Source organism: Cynocephalus volans, chromosome 10 (assembly GCF_027409185.1).
Source record: "Cynocephalus volans isolate mCynVol1 chromosome 10, mCynVol1.pri, whole genome shotgun sequence".
NCBI classification, from domain to species: Eukaryota; Metazoa; Chordata; class Mammalia; order Dermoptera; family Cynocephalidae; genus Cynocephalus; species Cynocephalus volans.
Genome location: NC_084469.1, coordinates 92,733,942 through 92,752,534, shown reverse-complemented (window position 1 = coordinate 92,752,534; position 18,593 = coordinate 92,733,942). Strand labels below are relative to the sequence as shown.

Below are 18,593 nucleotides of genomic sequence, written 5' to 3'. Positions count from 1 at the left end.
TAGACATAGTCTTCCTGCAATAAAGAAGTGGATCCTATATCCCCACCAGCATGGTGCCCCTTCTTTGGGGTGGGGTGCGGGTCATGAAGGGTGGGGGATGGGGGCAGAGGACAGAGGAGGGGGGATGCAGGAGTAGAGCAGGTGATGGAGGGGTCGAGGGTGATGTGGCTGTGGGGAGGGAGAGGCTCACAGGAGGCCCGGGGTGAGGGACTGAGCTTTCCACGTACTGTCTGTTCCCACCCAGACCAGGCCAGGACAGGGGTCTCCAGGGAAGAGGTAAGGCCTTGTACGGGGGCAGACTGGGAGGAAGAACTGAGACACCATCTATTCATTCATTCATTCATTCATCCATTGTGTAATCGGCACCACTGTTTGCCTGGCCCTGTCCTGGATGCTGGGGACACAACCGTGACCGACAAGAACCCCAGGGTGCCCGCCCTCTCAGAGCTCGTGATCTACTAGGGGAGATGATCTCCCAGAGAACTGTATGAGATCATTTCAGACACCTGTTGCGTGTGAAGATAAATTTGCACCACGACAGTGATGCGGGGATGGGAGTCCAGGCCGGTGTGACTCAGGAGATGACGTCTGTGCTCACACGGGAAGGTGGGGGAGAGGCCGGCCCCAAGAAGATCTGGAATGGAGTCTCAGGCAGGGGGAACAGCACGTGCAAAGGTCCTGAGGCAAAAACCGGTTGAGGGCAGAGTGGCAGGAGTGGGGTGGGGGGAGGGGTGGCAGCCAGTGACACCAGAGAGGTCAGCAGAGGTCACATGAGCTTGGAGGGCTCAGGAAAGAGTTTGGACTTTCCTAATGAGGACACTGCATGTATGGGGACATTTCAGTACTTCCCCTGTGACCCCCAGAGGAGATCTTGAGGACCCCCTGCACCAAGTACTTGCTGCAGGGGGTGGGGGGACCCTAAGGACATCATTTTACAAAAGGGGAACCCACAGGGCCTCAGTTTCCCCATCCGTACAACATGAGGGTGTGATCTGGAGCCTGGTTTGCCAGGATCCCAACAGGCAGGGTAAGGTAGTGGTTAGAAGCACGTCTTCAGCGTTAGGTGGAAAGACTGTGGAATCCCCAGCTCCAGCTGGAGGGCGTTGTGGGTTATTTGTGGGAAGTGCCCAGCCTGGCATTTGGCCAGGTAAGTTCTCAATGGATGCTGTTCGTTAGCGGGGCCAGGACTGGGGTGAGACACTCAGTCAAAAACCTCAATCACCAAGAGAGATGCATTTGCTTTTTAATATATATTTTTATATATGATTAACATATCAATCATATTTGATTAAAATATGGTTAATATGTCAATGCCATGTTTCAATCTTTTTATTTAGAAATAATTATAGATTCACAGGAAGGCACAAAGAAATGTGCAGGGCGGGCTGTGCACCCTCCCCCACCCTCTCCCACCCTCCCCCATGTTCATATCTTGTGTAACCTCAGAACCAGAAGTTGGGCTGGCTGGTTATCTCAGTGGTTAGAGCATGCTGCTGATAACACCAAGGTCCAGGGTGCCATCTCTGCACCAGCCTGGTCCCCCCCCACCAGAAAAAACAACCCAGGAAATTAACAGTCTGCAGATTTCAACAGTTCTACATGCACGTGTGTGTGTGGGGGGCAGCTCTATGCAGTTTAATTGCATGTATAACTTCGTGTGGCCACCTCCACAATTAAGGTACGTGTACCACACCATAGACTCCCTATGTCTACCCCTCTATAGCCACACCCACTAATGCAATATTTTTAAAAATGTAAATGAATGCAAAAAATCCACAAGGAACAAAATGTCAAGAGTTTTCAATAAAGACAGGATCCTACATTGCTGCAAGAGCCTCCGGCAAAAGGAATAATGTGTAAATATACATATATCTTCATGCATCTTTATACATTTTTATGCATCTATATATATCTTTATGAATATACATACATATATCTTTATACATGTTTAGTGGTTAAGTTTTTCCAGATGTAGATTTTTATGATATGGCTGATGAATTTGCTTCCATTAAAGCTAGGAAAGTAAAATTATAATAAATTCTGTTTGGGTATAAATAAAACATTTAAACTTAATAATGACATTGTGAAAAAATAAAAAGTGACATTGTGAGTTTTAATACAGCTTCTTTTTAATTCTTCAATATTTCCGTCCATTTTAATGTTCTGGAAAAAGATAACCATGACAAAAATCCAGGGCTGGCCAGTGGGCTCAGTGGCTGGAGTGTGGTGCTGATAACACCAAGGTCCAGGGTTCGATTCCTGTACTGGCCAGTGCCAAACACACAGACACACACACACAAAACAAAACCAAAAACAAACCCCACACGACTCTGAAAGAAAACTTGTCAGTCTCTTAAAAAACTAAAGGTGCAACTCCCGTGTGACCTAGCAGGTGTGCACCTGGTCATTTATCCCAGAGAAGTGATTTATGTTCACACACGAAAAACTGTACATGAGTATTTATGGCAGCTTTATTTCTAAGGGCCCCAAACTGGAAACCACCCAGATGTCTTTCAGTGGGTGGATGGTTAAACAAGTCATGATCCATCCATATCATGGAATATTACTCAGCAATCAAAAGGAAGAAAATATTGGCACAGGTGACAAGATGAATCTCTGGATAATTATAGCAAGTGAAAAAAAGCCAAGCCCACACGTGCCGTGCCGCGTGCATCCATCCATATGACATTCTTGAAATAACTAAAGTCACAGAAATGCAAAAGAGGTTAGGGGGTGTCGGTGGCCAGGGCTGGGGCTGGAGGCTGGAGCAAGCGGAAGCGGGTGTGGGTACAAAAGCAGCAGGAGGGGTCCTTGTGGCAACGGAACATCTTGTAGCTTGATGGCATCCACGTCAGTGTCCTGGCTGTCACATCGTATTACAGTGTCGCAAGATGTTACCATCGGGGGAAATGGGCAGAGGGTACAAGAGGCCCCCTATTATTTCTTACAACTGCATGTGAATCCACAGTGAAGTGCTTGGGGTTGGTTGGTTGGTTTCTGCAGGGGCCGACCCGGGGATCCAAACCCTTGACCCTGGTGTTATCAGCACCCGGTTCTATCGAGTGAGCTAACCGGCCAGCCTCCAGTGAAGATTAAATGAAGGGGAAATCGATGGGAAAAGAACACACTTTAGCATGTGTACAGGACTACGTCCGTTTTTCCTTTTGCCTCAGGCTCCAGCGTGGCTCCACACGGCGCTATTTTAGGATCACCCTCTACCTGGGTGGAACAGATACTCGGGTTTTAAAAACCCTACTACTGAGAGCACTGCTATGTGCCAGGACATTCCCAGAGCAGATCTACGCTATTGGTTTTTCTTTTCTTTCTTTCTTTCTTTTTTGGCAGCTGGCTGGTCCAAGGACCCAAACCCTTGACCTTTGTGTCCCAAGGCCACACTCTGAGTTAACCAGCCAGCCCAAGATCCATCCTACTTTAATGCAATATTGAATGCGAAGGAAGCCACGATGAGCAAAGCATCAATATTTTACATAAAGCCGGGGCTGGGGGAAGGTGAGGCAGGAGGGTCATATGAGAATCATACGAGAATCAGTCAGATCTTGTCTTTCTCTAAAATGTGGGTATTTCGTTCATGGTGAATTATTGCTGCATTTATTCTGAATTTTTAAAATGGTGCATTAACGTAGTATTTATTTTGATGGCAAGCTATGGGGTTTTATGGCCCCTATTTAAAATTCGGATTTGAACTGTGGATTTAGCCATTCCAAGCTGTATACATATTTCCAAACATCATTTTGCACTCCACAAATTTCATGTGATTTTTATTAGTGAATTAAAAAATGAAAATTTCAAAGAAAAATTGGATTTGAGACAAACACCTCACTTGTCTTATCCTAGTCCTAGCCCCCATCCATCTTTGGGACCAAGTAATGACTCAATTGCTGCAGAAAATCTCCAGACCTTCTGATTTTTAAGCGCCTGGGAATCTGGATTTCTTTGTAGGAAACATCCTGATTTCAAAACGTTGGCAACGCATTTAAAATTTTTAAAGGTTCATTTTTCTTCCTTTTTTTTTCCTACATCTCATCTGGGGGACCACCAGTTTGCAGCCCCTATTCGGACAGTCATTTCTCTTGGGGGATGCGGGTGGGGGAGGGCCTGTCCGGGGCGGGGGCAGCCCCAGGGGCCTGCTTTTCTCCGTGCCCTGCGGGGGTGGCAGCTGGAGCTCGGGATGAGCAGGGAGGTTCCTGCAGGGATGACAGGAGCCCTGGGGTTGCAGAGCTGGGAGGCCCGCGGCTCAGGATCACAGAATGTCGGCTCCGGACCAGGTTCCTGAGGTCACAGACTAAGATGGCTCCGTCCTCCTGCATGAGAAAGTCTCCCTTCCAGGACCTCTTGATGCTTTTGGAGAGGCCAAATGTTTCCCAGCATCATCAGGGGACTTGTCGAAAAATGCACATTCCAGGGTCCCATTTCCCGCAGGATTCTGGTTCATTCGATCTGGGTGGGGGGCCCAGGAATCTGCATCTCAAGATCCAGGCCCATGAATTAGGAAATGAGGAAACCCTGGAAATTATGAGACAGGATCGGGCGAATGACCTTGGGTTTCACCTCTCCGAGACTCAGTTTCCACCTTTGTAAAATGGCCATGATAATAATCTCGCCTCCTAGCCTTATGCAGAGGGTTCCATGACAAGGAGCCCGTAAAGTGCTCAAGAAAGCGGCGTCACAGTTATTATTGACATCTTTCCCCCGCAACTGAGCCCCTGGAGCCAGGATCTGGGATTCGAACCCGCACCCGGCGTCCGGGATTCGAACTCGCCACCCGCCTCGCTCTCCCCTGACGTCACGAAGTCCCTTCTGCGAGGCCGCGCCTTCGCCCCGCCCCGAGCCTGCCACAGCGTGCTGATTTGCATATTAGCAGAGCCCCGCCCTCCCGCGCATTCCGGGCTCGCGGCTGGCCCGCGGCGGTGCCACTCAGCGCTCCGCCCCCCCGGCCCCGCCCCGCCCTGAGCCCCGCCCCGCTCTCCTGCGCGCAGCCTACCCCGCTGCCTGCCCGCGCCCCGCCCCCGACTCCGGCCTCCCGCCGCCGGGGCCCGCGATTGGCTGAGCTGGGACGCCAGGGCCCGCCCCCTGCGCCGGCCCCGCCCCCGCGGAGGGGAACGAGCGCTCGCGGGCCGGGCTGCGGGTTCGGCTGCGCGGCGGGACTGAGGCGGCCGCGGGGCCCGAGCGCAGGTAAGGGCGCCCGGGAGGGGCTGCGACGGCGCCGACTTCGCTGCGGACCGAGTGGGGGGTCCGGGTCAGCTGGGGAGGGGGTTGGGGATGGGGATCGGGGCTGGAGTTGGGGGTCGGGGTCAGCTGGGGAAGGGGCTGGAGTTGGGGGTCGGGGTCAGCTGGGGAAGGGGCTGGAGTTGGGGGTCGGGGTCAGCTCGGGAGGGGGCTGGGGACCTTGGCTGCAGTTGGGGATCAAGGTTAGCTGGGTAGGGGGCAGGAGTTGGGGGTCAGGTCAGCTGGGGAAGGGCCTGGGGATCTTGGCTGCAGTTGGGGATCGAGGTCAGCTGGGGAAGGGGCTGGAGTTGGTGGTCGGGTCAGCTGGGGAGGGGTCTGGGGATTTTGGTTGCGGTTGGGGATCGAGGTCAGCTGGGGAAGGGGCTGGAGTTGGGGGTCGGGTCAGCTGGGGAGGGGTCTGGGGATCTTGGTTGCAGTTGGGGATCGAGGTCAGCTGGGGAAGGGGCTGGAGTTGGGGGTCAGGTCAGCTGGGGAGGGGTCTGGGGATCTTGGCTGCAGCTGAGGATCAAGGTTAGCTGGGGAGGGGACTGGGACTGGAGTTGGGGGTCGGGTCAGCTTGGGAGGGGTCTGGGGATCTTGCCTGCCCTTGGGGGTCGAGGTTAGCTGGGGAGGGGACTGGGGATCTTGGCTGCCGTTGGGGATCGAGGTCAGCTTGGGAGGGGTCTGGGGATCTTGGCTGCCGTTGGGGGTCGAGGTTAGCTGGGGAGGGGACTGGGACTGGAGTTGGGGGTCGGCTCTGCTGGGGAGAGGTCTGGGGATCTTGGCTGCCGTTGGGGGTCGAGGTTAGCTGGGGAGGGGACTGGGACTGGAGTTGGGGGTCGGGTCAGCTGGGGAGAGGTCTGGGGATCTTGGCTGCCCTTGGGGGTCGAGGTTAGCTGGGGAGGGGGCAGGAGTTGGGGTTGGAGGTCCAGGTCACCTAGGGAGTCCACTGAAGCTGTAGGTCAAGGTTAGCTGAGGAGGGGGCTGGAGACTGGAGGTCTGAGTTAGCTTGGAAGGAGGTCGGAGAAGGGGTTGAGGGTCAGGATCAGCTGGGGAGACGGTTGTGAACGGAGTTTGAAGTGCGATTAGCTGGGGAGGGGGCTGCAGACAGAGTTGGGGGTTGGGGTTAGCAGGGAAAGGGACTGAGGAATGTAGTTGGGGGATCCAGATGGCCGAGAAGGGTGACTGAGGGACCCAGGTGTTAGGGTTAGCTGGGAAAGAGCCAGAGGCAAAGTTAGGGGAGAGCCGGGGGGCTGAGGGGTGGAGGTGGCAGTCACACTTGTCCCAGAGGATATGAGGAGAAATGGGAGCCTCTGAGGGGGTTCAGGGAGGAGGGGGTTGGGGGGCGGGTAGGGGCGGAGGGCTGGAGACCCCTGGGAGCAGGTGTCTTGCCAGAGGTGGACTAGTCGGGAGGAACTGGGGGTGAGGGTCTCAGGTAGGATTCAGTTATCAGGGATTTGGAGAGGAATCGCCCCCTACTTTGGAGCGGGTGCTAATCATTTGGCGTAGAACGGGGCAGGGGGCAGAAACCCCTTGGTAACAAGGAGCTTGGAGGAGGTGGGAGTTCAAAATGCTGCCTGAGGTCTATTTCTAGGATATGGGGTGCAAAGGACAACAGCTTAAGAGGCAGAAAGGCTCGTGTTGGTGACTGAATTTTTCAGGAACTCAGTGGGAGTTTTGGGGATAATGATATTGAGGGACGTGGGTGGCACTTTCTCTTTCCTAGGTAGCGGGGGTTGCTAGGGCCCGGGAGGTAGGCGGTGGAAAGACAGGCGTGATGAACAGGGACAAGCCGCGTCCCCAGCCAAGTCTTTAGACCGTTGCTAGGTGTCAGCGAAGCCAGCCGAGTTCACACCCCTGTTCCTGGTCTTGCAGCAAATGTCGGGGGGCCCTGGGGATGGGCCTGTGTTCAGAGCTTGCCCCTAGCCACTGATTGGCAATGTCACCTGTCGCTAACAACGTGGGAATAGTAAAAACAGGAGCGTGCGCCTCCTGGGGTCGTTGCAAGGGTGGGATGAAGGAGCGCTTGCACCGGACACCTCTGGTGCATAGTGAGGCTGCAGAGCATTGAGAAAACGGATCCAAATTAAGTTGTTTAGGGGGTGAGGTCGAGAGCAGGGTGGGAAAGATGACCGGGCTGTCGCAGAGGGTAGGAAAGGAAGCTATTGGAACTTGACTTTAGTCCTAAAACCTTGGGGTGCACAGAAGAATCACCCCAGGAGCTTTAAGAGAATCTGCCAAAAAAGAAAAAAAAATTTTTTTCTGCATGCTGTTAAAAGTGAGGAAAACACTAAAAAGGAAAAAGACTCTGTCTGGACCTGACACCAGGATATGCAGATATGCTGGCTGCTTGTCAAGAAGCAAGTGCATCTGTGTAAGAGGTGTCTGTACCCCATAAAGAGTCATTCTGCAAGTGGCCACGAAGGAACCACTGGGCCACGATTATCTGCTCTTTCAGTTTATGAGCGTCACAGTTTGAGTTTATGTGATACATCTGGTTTCTCACTATTACCACTGTGGACATTTGGGGCCGATCGTCCTCTGTGGTGGGGCCGTCCTGGGCACTGCAGGGGCTGAGCAGCGTCCCTGGCCTCCACCCACTCCATGCCAGGAGCAGCCCCCAGTTGTGACAATCACAGATGTCCCCAGACATGGCCCAGTGTCCTGTGGGGGCAGGATCACCCCCGTTGAGAGCCATTGTTATAGACAAAAGTAACTTATTTTCTCATTTAAAGACGCCATCTCGCCTTTGATGCTTAGGAAGTGTGGCCGTTCGGATTTGGGGTTTGTTTTTGAATCACCGAATGCTCTCTCATTTTGAGAAGGGTGATAAAAAAAATCCCACTGCTTTTAGAGGATTTTAGAAATCTGACTTGTTTCTAGGTGGGTCTTTTGTGTGGCTTTTGAACACTGAATATTGATTTTTGAACGTGTGCTTCATTTATCAGTGACAGGCACTGGAATTGGCCAAAGCTGGTGATTCGCTGTCTTGGTTTTAACCTGAAGCTTCCGAGGGAGCTTGACCTTGTCAGGTGGTCGCTGGTCTTACAGAGGAGCTGTATTCAGGGAATGTCCTTTGACCAGTGCTGTTGTTTCTCTTTTCGTGCTTCGTAGAGCCTGGGACCCTGTCGCTGCAAGAGAAGGACAGCTAAGTGCCGATCACCCCGACACAGACAAGTCAGCGTCGCGTTGACCGATGGGGGCGTTTTTCTTGTACCCTGCGTCGTAGCATGAAAAGCTCCTTTTTCCATTCAAGGTTATCACGGGTTATTACGGGTTCTCTCCTTGGCGTCTGGAAGCTGCGATGGTCTTTAAAACTATATTCACTATGTGGATTTTCGAACCTCCTTTGTGATTTCTTACAAAAGGGTGTGCCTGGCCTCTATGAACTCGGAGCTTTCCGGTGCTTTCTGGAAGGAACCACGACTACGGCAGTTGTGGGATTGCTCAGGGGCTGGTCACAAACTTCGTCCCCCTTACCCTGTTCCCTGCAGGCTGCCGGGTCTTAACTGACAGGAGCACCCCAGGGGGTGACGGCTCGAGCTGCATTATTGTTCTGGGGAAGGTGCGTCTTTGAGCTGCTGGCTTCTGCCATTTGGGGTCCTTGGCGATGTCAGGGTGTTTCCTCCGCCCGGGGACGCTCATTTCGACATTTCTTTCCTTCTTTTCCTTGGCGGCTGGCTGGGACAGGGACCCAAGCCCTTGACCTTGGTGTGATCAAGAGGTCAGCTCTAACGACGGGGACAGCTGGCCGTCATTCTGACATTTCCCAACCTCTCTTTTTTCACCGCTTCTCGCATGAGCCACACTTTGACGTGGCCTCTCTTAAGAGTTAAAAAAGGGTGTTCGTGGTCTCGGTCACCCAGGAGACTGTACGGACTGAAGGTTCCTTGTCACACACCAGCCCCCTGGGTGGTCACATCCGTCGTCCTCGTCTGTCCTGCGGCGTGGATCGGCCACGTTGTCTCGTTGTCTCGGGGCTCCTGGGTGGTCCTCACCTGCCATCTGGTCCTGCCACGGGGGTGGCGGTGCTTGTGGGCAGCTCCACACTTCCAGAAAGTTGCTAGTTCTTCCTGAGAACCTTGCAAAGGAGAGTCTGATTGCCTTTTGTTTTTCTAACAAGCTGTAATTTACATATCATAAAATTCAACCCTTTTAAGCATACGATTTAGGGATTTTTGCACGTTTATGGAGTTGGGCTGCCATCCCAATAAACTCATCTTACAACTTGCCTTCACCCCAGTAAGATCCCTCGTCCCCGTCAGGAGTCACCCCCACCCCTCCCCAGCCCCTGGCGACCACGACTCCACCTTCTGTCTCTGTGGATCGGCCTGACCTGGACGTTTCATGGAAATGGAGTCACACACTGTGTGGCCTTGTGTGTCTGGCGTCTCACTGAGTGTGACGTGTTCAAGGTCCGTCCACGTGGCAGCGTGTCAGAGCCTCGCTCCTGTTCGTGGCCGAGTCACGTTCCCGTGTGCGGATGAGCTGCGCTGTGTGTGTCCCTTCACCTGCTCATGGACACGTGGGCTGTGTCCACCTTTTGGCTGCTGTGAATCGTGCTGCAATTTAAATGGCTTTTTTCTGGCCATAAGAAGCGCACGAGGCTGGAGCTCGGGGTGTTCATCAGGGTGTTTTTCGTTCTCTTCTGGCTGCTGCTCTTTCCCATCCCAACGCCGGCCCCGAGCTGCGACCCCCCAGCCGGCCTCTGGGCGTCCAGACCCCGGCTCCCGCGGGCCGACCCCCCACAACCAGATCACACTTTCTAAAGCACAGACCAGGTTGTCCTTTCCCCGCCACCAGCATGAAGTCCTCCCCCACACGTGGAGTAGAAGTTCCTCCCGTGGCCCTTGAGGCCCTGCGGGGACGGGCCCCCTCTCCTTTTGGGGGCGCCCTTCACTCTGCCCCCTTCCCTGCCCCCTCCGACTCTTCCCGCCCCCCACCCCAGCACTTGCCCCCAGGTTTCCTGGATGCCACAGTCGCCGTCTCCGTTGTCCGAGACGTCCCTTCCTTCCTTCCTCTATCCCACAAAGGCCCGTTGTGTGCCTATTTCAAGTCTCAGAGCTTGTGCCAGGCCCTGCGAGCACCATGCGAGCGAGAGGCTTGTGTGCGGGCCCGGAGTGCCCACCTCCCCGTCCTGGCAGGTCGGGGGGCCCTGAGCCCTTCTGCCTGTCCCCACACTCCGAGGCAGGGTCTCCAGGGTGACCCCGAGCGGGGCCTAGGCCTGTGTATTCTGTGAGCTGCAGAGAAGTCTCAGGGGGCGGAGAGCTGGGGATCAGGACTATGCCTAGAAGGTCCAGAGAAGAGTCCAGAAGGAAGCTTTGAACTGAATGCAAGAGTGCCCAGGGCCGGTGCTGGAAGAGCACCCCGCGTTCTCATGTGCACAGAGGTGGGCAGGGTCTTTCCATACATCTGGCATAAGTTTTCTCAACCTGGGCACTGCGGACACCGGGGCTGGATCCTTTTCTCTGGTGGGGCGTCCTGGGCACCGCAGGGGCTGAGCAGCGTCCCTGCGTCCACCCGCTCCATGCCAGGAGCACCCCCAGTCGTGACAAGCACAGATATCCGCAGACATCGCCCAGTGTCCCCAGGTGAGACCCCCCCCGGGTCAGGGGATTCCACAGACCCCCGAGAGACTCTGTGTCCCATGATCACCTGCCCGACTGAGGTCCCAGGAGGCTGCACACATTTAAATCCACTCACCGATGGGGACGGAGAGGAGAAGCTGGGGTCCCAGAAGCTGGGGTCAGCTGGTTTGTGCCTTCGGCCCCATCAGGGATTTATTCTGGTGTTTTGTATGAACAGGGAGTGAACTTGAATTTTTTCCAAATAATTAACACAGGGTCTCCCCCTCAGCACTGAGGACACCGGGCCAGATCCTTCTCCATGATGGGGCGTCCTGGGCACCGCAGGGGCTGAGCAGTGTCCCTGCCTCCACCCGCTCCATGCCAGGAGCACCCCCTAGTTGTGACAAGCACACATGTCCCCAGACATGGCCCAGTGTCCCCTGGGGACAGAATTGCCCCAGGTTGAGAACCACTGGGCTAAGCTACTAATATGATTTTACGATTCTGTGATTACATTAAAGTAAAAAGATACATTTGGGTTTTTTAAGTAAAGTTTATTTTTTAAAGCAATCCTAGGTTCACAGCAAAGTTCACCGTGTACACCAGGGTTCCCGCTGGGCGTCGGCTGTGATGGCGTGTGCCCACCATTGCAGCGTCGCATGGAATAGATTCACTGCCCTAAAAGTTCTCTGCGCTCGGCCTGGTTCTCCCTCCCGGCCTGTGTTTTGTTTTTACGAGCAAAGAGGTAAGAACGAAGAGTCACTGTGAGTGCCTGTTGGGAAGGATGTATCTTTGCATCATATGACAAAGTTTTATGAGTTTTTCTTCTATCTTGTCCACCCGAAAAAGGTTCTGTCCAATAGAAACACGGTGTGAACCCCGGACAGGATACCGAGTGTAGGTCGAGACTGGGGAATGCACAGCTTCGTTCTGGCAGAGCTGAGCCAGCGGGTGGAAAAACTCCTGTGGACCGAATCGGAGACTCTTAGACAGAGCTCAGGAAGGGCCCCGAGGCCGTGCGGTCCGGGCGTCGGGAAGGCACAGCCCCCGGGCCACATCCCACTCACGGCCTTTTATATGGCCCTAGGGCTGAGAATGGTGACCAGTCTTTTAAACGATTAGGAAAAAGAAAGTGAAAAGAAGCCTAATAGGTAATGACACATGAAAATTATACGGGGTCCAGATTTCAGCGTCCACAAATAAAGTTTTATTGGCACACGGCCCCGTGAGTTCTGCCATGAGGACAGAGTTGAGTAGTCCGGGTGGAGACTGTCTATGCTGCTAAGCCGAAAACACTGATTCTCTGGCCCCTGTCAGAAAAAGCGTGTTGATACGTCCAGTCCCATGTGCATGCTTCGCAGGTGACCAAACCCAGGCCCAGTGGTTTCACCAGTGAGTGGACGTGTTGGGTCTTGATTTGGGGATTTACGGTTTTATCATTTCATTTAAGCATCAGTGTTGGCAGAGCCAGAAGAGAACTTCCTTCTAATGCCGTCTTGTCAGCTGTTGATTCCCGTGGACCCCTTACTGAGCAGGGCTTAAAGACCTGGGAAGAAGTACATATACATGTGATGACTTTTTTCCTGTAGCATCGTGCCAGACGTCGCATGATTGGCATCTTTGCTTTCTTTTTGAATTATTTTTGTTTTTAATTAATTTTTCTCTTTCATTCATTCATTTATTTATTTAATTTTGGGGGCAGCTGGCCAGCATGGGGACCTGAGTCCTTGACCTTGGTGTCATCAACACTGTGCTCCAACCAACTGAGCTCACGCGCCAGCTCTCTTTTATTTATCTTTAATTGATACATATTTTCCTTAGTGTCACAAAACATCACAGAAGAAATAATGGGCTCTTAGATTTTGGTGACATGTATGGATAGTCAAAAATAGATTACTTCTTTTTTTTTTCTAGCTTCTGGCTGGTACAGGGGTTGAACCCTGAACCCTGGTGTTATCAGCACCACGCTCTAACCAGGCACATTTAAAAATTTTGGTGACTTTTTTTTATAACGTCACTTTAAGATGTACAAACATGAAACTGTGTAAAAATGTCTTGTGCCTGCAGCTTTCATACTGTAACCCCCGAAAAAGTATGTAAAGTAAATTAAAACAGAAAATAAGACAACAAACCGATGGTCATTCAAACTCGTATTCAGACTGACGACTTGAGTGGGATGGAGCTGGGTGTTTTTAGGATGACGTTTGAACAGTCACAGTTCTCCAGGCCAAATGTCCCAGAGCAAAATTTGAAAACGGTGCCAGGTTTAAGTAGAAACAGATGCCCCCTTTTGCTGGTTTGGGAGCTGAGGACCGTTTTCTTTTCAACACTAGCTGGACGTAGACACACCGCTCTCTTTAGGTCAAGAACCGACAAACGTGGTTTTTTTCAACTTGAATTTTAGAAGATTGGGGCAGGAGGGAAGGGGATGGGGCTGGGGGAGTGTCGTGGGTCAGTTGGGTATTTTTTGTTTTAAAAAATAGGTTGGCATCTCTGGTTCTGTCTCTCTCTCTCTCTCCGTCCTTTCTTTCTTTCTGTCTCTTTCTCAGGGTTCCAGAAGGCTCTAGTCAAGGCATGTCGAGTGCCTCACAGAACTCAGACGTGTGTGTAGGTTTGGGGCACAGGAGGGCGGGGACCGGGATGCCGGAATCCAGGCCTCCAGTCCAGGCTCTGCCTCTCGTTTTGAAGTGGCAGTGTCACCTCTCCTCTCAGCCTCTCTTTTCCTAGCTGTGAAATGGGTCGTAGGACAAGGTAATACTCATAGCCGTTGCTCCGTTTACCTGAGCGGCCTCCTGCGGGGCACGGGGCACAATGCTGGATGTGTTTGTCATCTCTGAGAACGATCTTAGACTGAGTTCTGAGGTCTGATTTTTTTTTTTTTAACACACTTTTTACTTTGGCTTAATTTTAGATTTCTAGAATAGGTGCAGAGATAGCACCCTTCTGCCCCTCATCCGACTTTCCCCGGCAGTGACGTCTTATATTATCGTGGTGCCTTTGTCCCGCTGAGAAATTAACAGGGCACGTGACTATTAACTAAACTCCACACTTGATTTGGATTTACTCATTTCCCCCCTAATATCCTTTTTCTGCCCCAGAACCCCATCCAGGATCCCACAGGACGTGTCCGTCTTTTTAGGCTCCTCTGGGCTGTGACAGTTTCTCAGACATTCCTGGGCTCTCGTGACCTTGACAGTCTGGACCAGGACTGGCCAGGTGTTTTGCAGAGTGTCCTCTATCTGGGTTTGCCTGATGTTTATTTCCTGATCAGACCGGGGTTCTAGGTTTGGGGGAAGAACACACAGAGGTGAGGCCCCCTTTTCGTCACATCCTATCAGGGGAACCGTGTACCCTCGTGAGCTACCACAGATGACGTTCACCTGATCTCCTGGCCCAGGTAGTGTTTTCCCGCCTGCCTGTTACTTTGAGGCCGTAACGTGCTGTGGGAACTCCAGGTCGCCTGGACACTGAGATTCTCCGTCCTTTGTCCTGCAAACTCTGCATTCAGTCTTCCCAGCGGGATGTAAACTTTCTGGTTTTTTGAACCCACCCAACAAAGGCTGTGCTCCCTGAGATAATTTTGGGGTGTTATCTGTCACGGCCACAGCCACTGAAAAGTGCCGGGGAGAAATGTTTCCCTTATGTGAGATGTAAGCATTGCACAGCCCCCCAGTGCATTTGAGAATGGGGGGTTTGGACCAGGTATCGGGGCTGGTGATCAAAATAGACATAAGCTGGCTCGGAGTGTTTAGCGCGGCTTCACCTACGATGCCATGGTGTTTGTTGGTTGGTTGGTTTTTCTCGTTTTAGTTTTTCCTGTGGCTGGCCAGTCCGCAGGTCCAAACCCTTGACCTTGGTGTTGTCAGCACACTCTCACCAGCTGAGCTCACCAGCCAGCCTCAATGCCACGTTTTTTAAAAGAAGGGAGGAGATTTATATCCACGGGTGGGAGAGGTGACACACAGACCCCCCAGGGCTGGGAAACCGCCTGCCAAGTTTACATTTCTGCCTTTCTGCCCTCCTGCCTCCGGGGACCAAGGTGACACCCCCGGGTCTGCGTTCTCCTGCTGACAGAGAGTCTTGCAAAAGCAAAGAGTTGCTGGAAAGTAGGATGTTTTATGGGGAGGTGCTCGGAGGCCCTTTAAAAGTGAAAACTGGGGCGGGATGGGCGATCTCCCGGGGGGGGAAAGGGGCTCCCCACGGTGAATGGGGCCCTTTGTTGCGTGGACGCCTCTTTCTTGGTGGCCTCTTTTCACTCCACAAGCGACAACAGGTGTTGCTGGGTTCTGGGTGTACAGGACCGTCCCCACCCACCAGGCCTTCATCAAGGGAGGGGGAGACCCGTCCTCATGGAAGTGACACGGACTGAGCATTTAGTACACGCAGGACGGGCCCCGTGACTTCTCTCCCGGCTTCCATCCGTCGCTCCTTTAACAGCAGCCACGTGACACAGCTCCACTCCTGCCCGTTCTGGTTGGTTTGGTTTTTATTGTGGTAAAATGCACATAACATGACATTCACCATCTTAGCCATGTTTAGTGCACAGCTCGGTGGCATTAAGAACATTCACGTGGCTGTGCAGCCGTCACCACCATCATCTCCTGAACTTTCTCATCTTCCCAAACTGAAGCTCTATCCCCATTAAACACTCCCGGTCCCCTCCCCAGCCCCTGGCACCCCCCATTCTACTGGATCTGACGACTCTAGGGACCTCCTGTGAGTGGGATCACACAGTGCCTGTCCTTGTGTGACTGGCTTATGTCACTGAGCACAGTGTCCTCAAGGTTCGTGCACGCTGTCACGTGTGTCAGGATTTCCGTCCTTTCTAAGGCTGAGTCGTGGTCCAGTGTGTGGACGGACCGCGCTGTGTTCGTTTATTCATCCGTCGACGGACACTGGGTTGTCCCCACGTCGGGCTGTCGTACCGCTGCAAGCGCTCACCTGTGGGCCCTGGTGTGAGCACGTGTTTTCACTCAGCGCGGATGGCTTCCTAGGCATGGAACTGCTGGGTCATCTAATAAATGCGTGCACCCCTCATTAAGAAGCCGCCAGACTGTTCCCAGCACTTCACCCTCCGGCCAGCAGCGTGCGAGGGCCCCAGGTTCACATGTCACCAGCACTTGGGATCGCTGGTGTCTCTGGTTACAGCTGCCCTGGGGGAGGCGAGGCAGTTTCTCACTGTGGTTTTGATTTGCGTTTCTCACGGGCAGTTTTTAAGCAGGGCCAGCTGATTCGAGGACAGAAACATGACGGGACAGCCTATCAGGAGAGAGATGATCAGGGCGAGGATTTTGGGAGACCAGCCAAGAAGCCACACGTCCCCAGATGGGGTAGGGGCGGGGGTCGCAGAGGAGTTTCCATCACTTGAGGAAGGTTCTTTGAATGGAGGAGGGGGTTGGAGAGCAAGAGAAGGGGCCTGGGGGCCAAAGGTGACACTGAGCCTCAGTCTCCTCCTCTGTAAAATGGGAATGACATTGCCGAACTAAGTCGCTGTGAAGAATCAGGTGACGTAGGCCAGGGACAGACAGCCGCGTAGAGCCATCAGCCCTGGGCGTGGAGGACGAGTGAGGTGAAGTTCCTACCGTGCTCCTCACAAGCCTTGCGCTGGGCTTTGTTCTAAGAGGCCGCATCAACTGTTTTTTTCTATCACGTGTTTTTAGACCTGGGGCCTATCCGTGCGAGGTGCCCCTGGGCCCAGTAGGATGTCTTGAATGGCTTTATTGAGATATAAGTCACCTCCCATACAATTCACCCACTCAGGTGTACAATTCAATAGTTTTTAGTTTTGTGGGTTTTTTAAACGACATTTGCATCACTCCAAAAAGCAGCCCCGTCCCCGTTAGCAGTCAGCCCTCAACCCCCTCCCGCCTCCGCTTCCTGTCTCTGTGGACCGGCCTGTTCTGGACGATTCCAGAATCACACACTGTGTGGCCTTGTGTGTCTGGCATCTGTCACTGAGCGTGACGTGTTCAAGGTCCATCCACGTGGCAGCGTGTGTCAGAGCCTGGTTCCTGTTCGTGGCCCAGTGATGTCCCCGTGTGTGGAGGGACCGTGCTGTGTGTGTCCGTTCGTCCGCTGATGGGCACTTGGGTGGGTTCCACTTTTTGGCTGTTGTGATCGTGCTGCTGTGCACATCCGTGTCCTGGATTTTGTGTGGACGTGTTTTCCTTTCTCTTGGGCACACACCCAGGAGCGGCATTGTGGGGCCGATTGTCTGTTTTTAAACCCATAAACTGTCCGGCTGTGCTTCTGTGCCCGGTGGGATTTTTGTCTATTTGCTGCTCCTTTTGAAGCTCAGACCTCGGGGGCTTTGGGAGGACTTGAGGTCCTCTGGCTGGTCCTGTCCGTCGGCTCCGCAGCTCCCTACGTGACTTCCCCTTGTTTCTGTTTCCGTGCAAGCCGCCGGCCCCAGGCAGCTCTTTCGGTGCAGAGTTAATTCAGCCCCTCCTGCCTCTGGGTCTCTCCTGCTTCTTTGCTCTCCTGGAATGACCTCGGCTCCCGCTTCTCCCTGTCTCTGCTCAAACTCCCGCTCTGGTGTCTTCGAGGCCAGGCGCCTCGCACTTGCTGGCCTCCCACCCGCCTCGCCTCGGCGGTGCCTGTGGGACCTTGTGCACTCTTTAGCCTGAGCTTCAGTGCTCAGTGTGTGTGTTTGTTTTATCTATAAAAGAGGCTCCTACCTCAAGGTTAGTCACGAAAACCACACAAAATGTATGTATAATAGCTCACAGGTATCCGGCGTGGGGGGAAATGGTCTTTTTATTTAGATAAAAGCCTGGAGGCGTGATCAAAGCAGAAGGAAGCCGTGGTGGACAGAGGGATAGCCCCAAAGACATCCACGTCCTAAACCCTGGAACCTGTGGATATGTCACCTTACATGGCAGAAGGGCTCCGCAGATGGAATTGAGTGAAGGATCTTGAGATAGGAGGTCGTCCTGGGTTACTCAGGGGCCCAGTGTCTTCACAGGGTCCTCATAAGAGGGGGCAGGAGGGTCAGAGGCAGAGACTGGAAGACGCTGCGCTGCTGGCTTTGCAGATGGAGGAAGGGGCCATGCACCGAGGGCTGCGGGCGCCTCTAGAAGCTGGGAAAGGAGAACACGGGTTCTTCCCTGGAGCCTCCAGGAGGGACCAGCCCTGCCCACACCTTGACTTTAGTCTTCTGACCTCCAGACTTTAAGGGGATAAATTTGTGTTGTTTTAAGCCACTACATTTGTGATCACTTGTTGCAGCAGCTGCAGGAGACTCATACAGTCAGTTCAGAAAACTACACGGATAATTGAGGGAGCTGTACAGACATGTTGTGTGTAGTCCGGGCTCCCATTTGTCACCTATCCTATGGGGGCGCTCATGGGCTGCCACAGACCGTGAAGTGCTGCCGTGGCTTCTAACCACATGCATTTTCCACTGTGTCCACGGCCGAGCCCACGACGGGTGACTCTCGCCTCAGTGCCTCTTGGTGGCAACCTTCCCACCAGTCCCAGAAGCTGCCTTTCTTAGAGGGGTCCTTATTCATTCAGCCCAGGATGGCACCTTCCAGAATGCAAGAGAGTCTGTGTGGGGCTGATGCTCCAGGCTTGCATCTGCATTTATTCCACCTTCCCCCACCCCAGGGCGGCCTTTACCCCGAGAGCAGCCCCCGAAATGCCCCTCTGAGGGTCTGTCTTCAGATGAGGAAGGGAGGGACTTCACCCAGAGGGGAGGGAGCAGAGATGGGTGGGCCCCGGCCTCCCGGTGGCTCTTCTATGAGCCCAGGCAGCCGATGGTTTTGCGCTTTGGTGGAGGCTGCTTTGTGCGAGTGACGG

The 18,593-nt window shown here is 53.4% G+C and overlaps 1 protein-coding gene across 1 annotated transcript in view; it reads left to right on the top strand.

Moving 5' to 3' along the window:
• Nucleotides 1-5,110: 5,110 nt before the first annotated feature.
• GNG7 (G protein subunit gamma 7) overlaps nucleotides 5,111-18,593 on the top strand; it is a 166,534-nt gene continuing 153,051 nt past the window's right edge. Inside the window, exon 1 of the mRNA XM_063110648.1 lies at nucleotides 5,111-5,193. The gene's annotated coding sequence lies outside the window, so the exon portion shown is untranslated. The remainder of the gene's footprint in view (nucleotides 5,194-18,593) is intronic.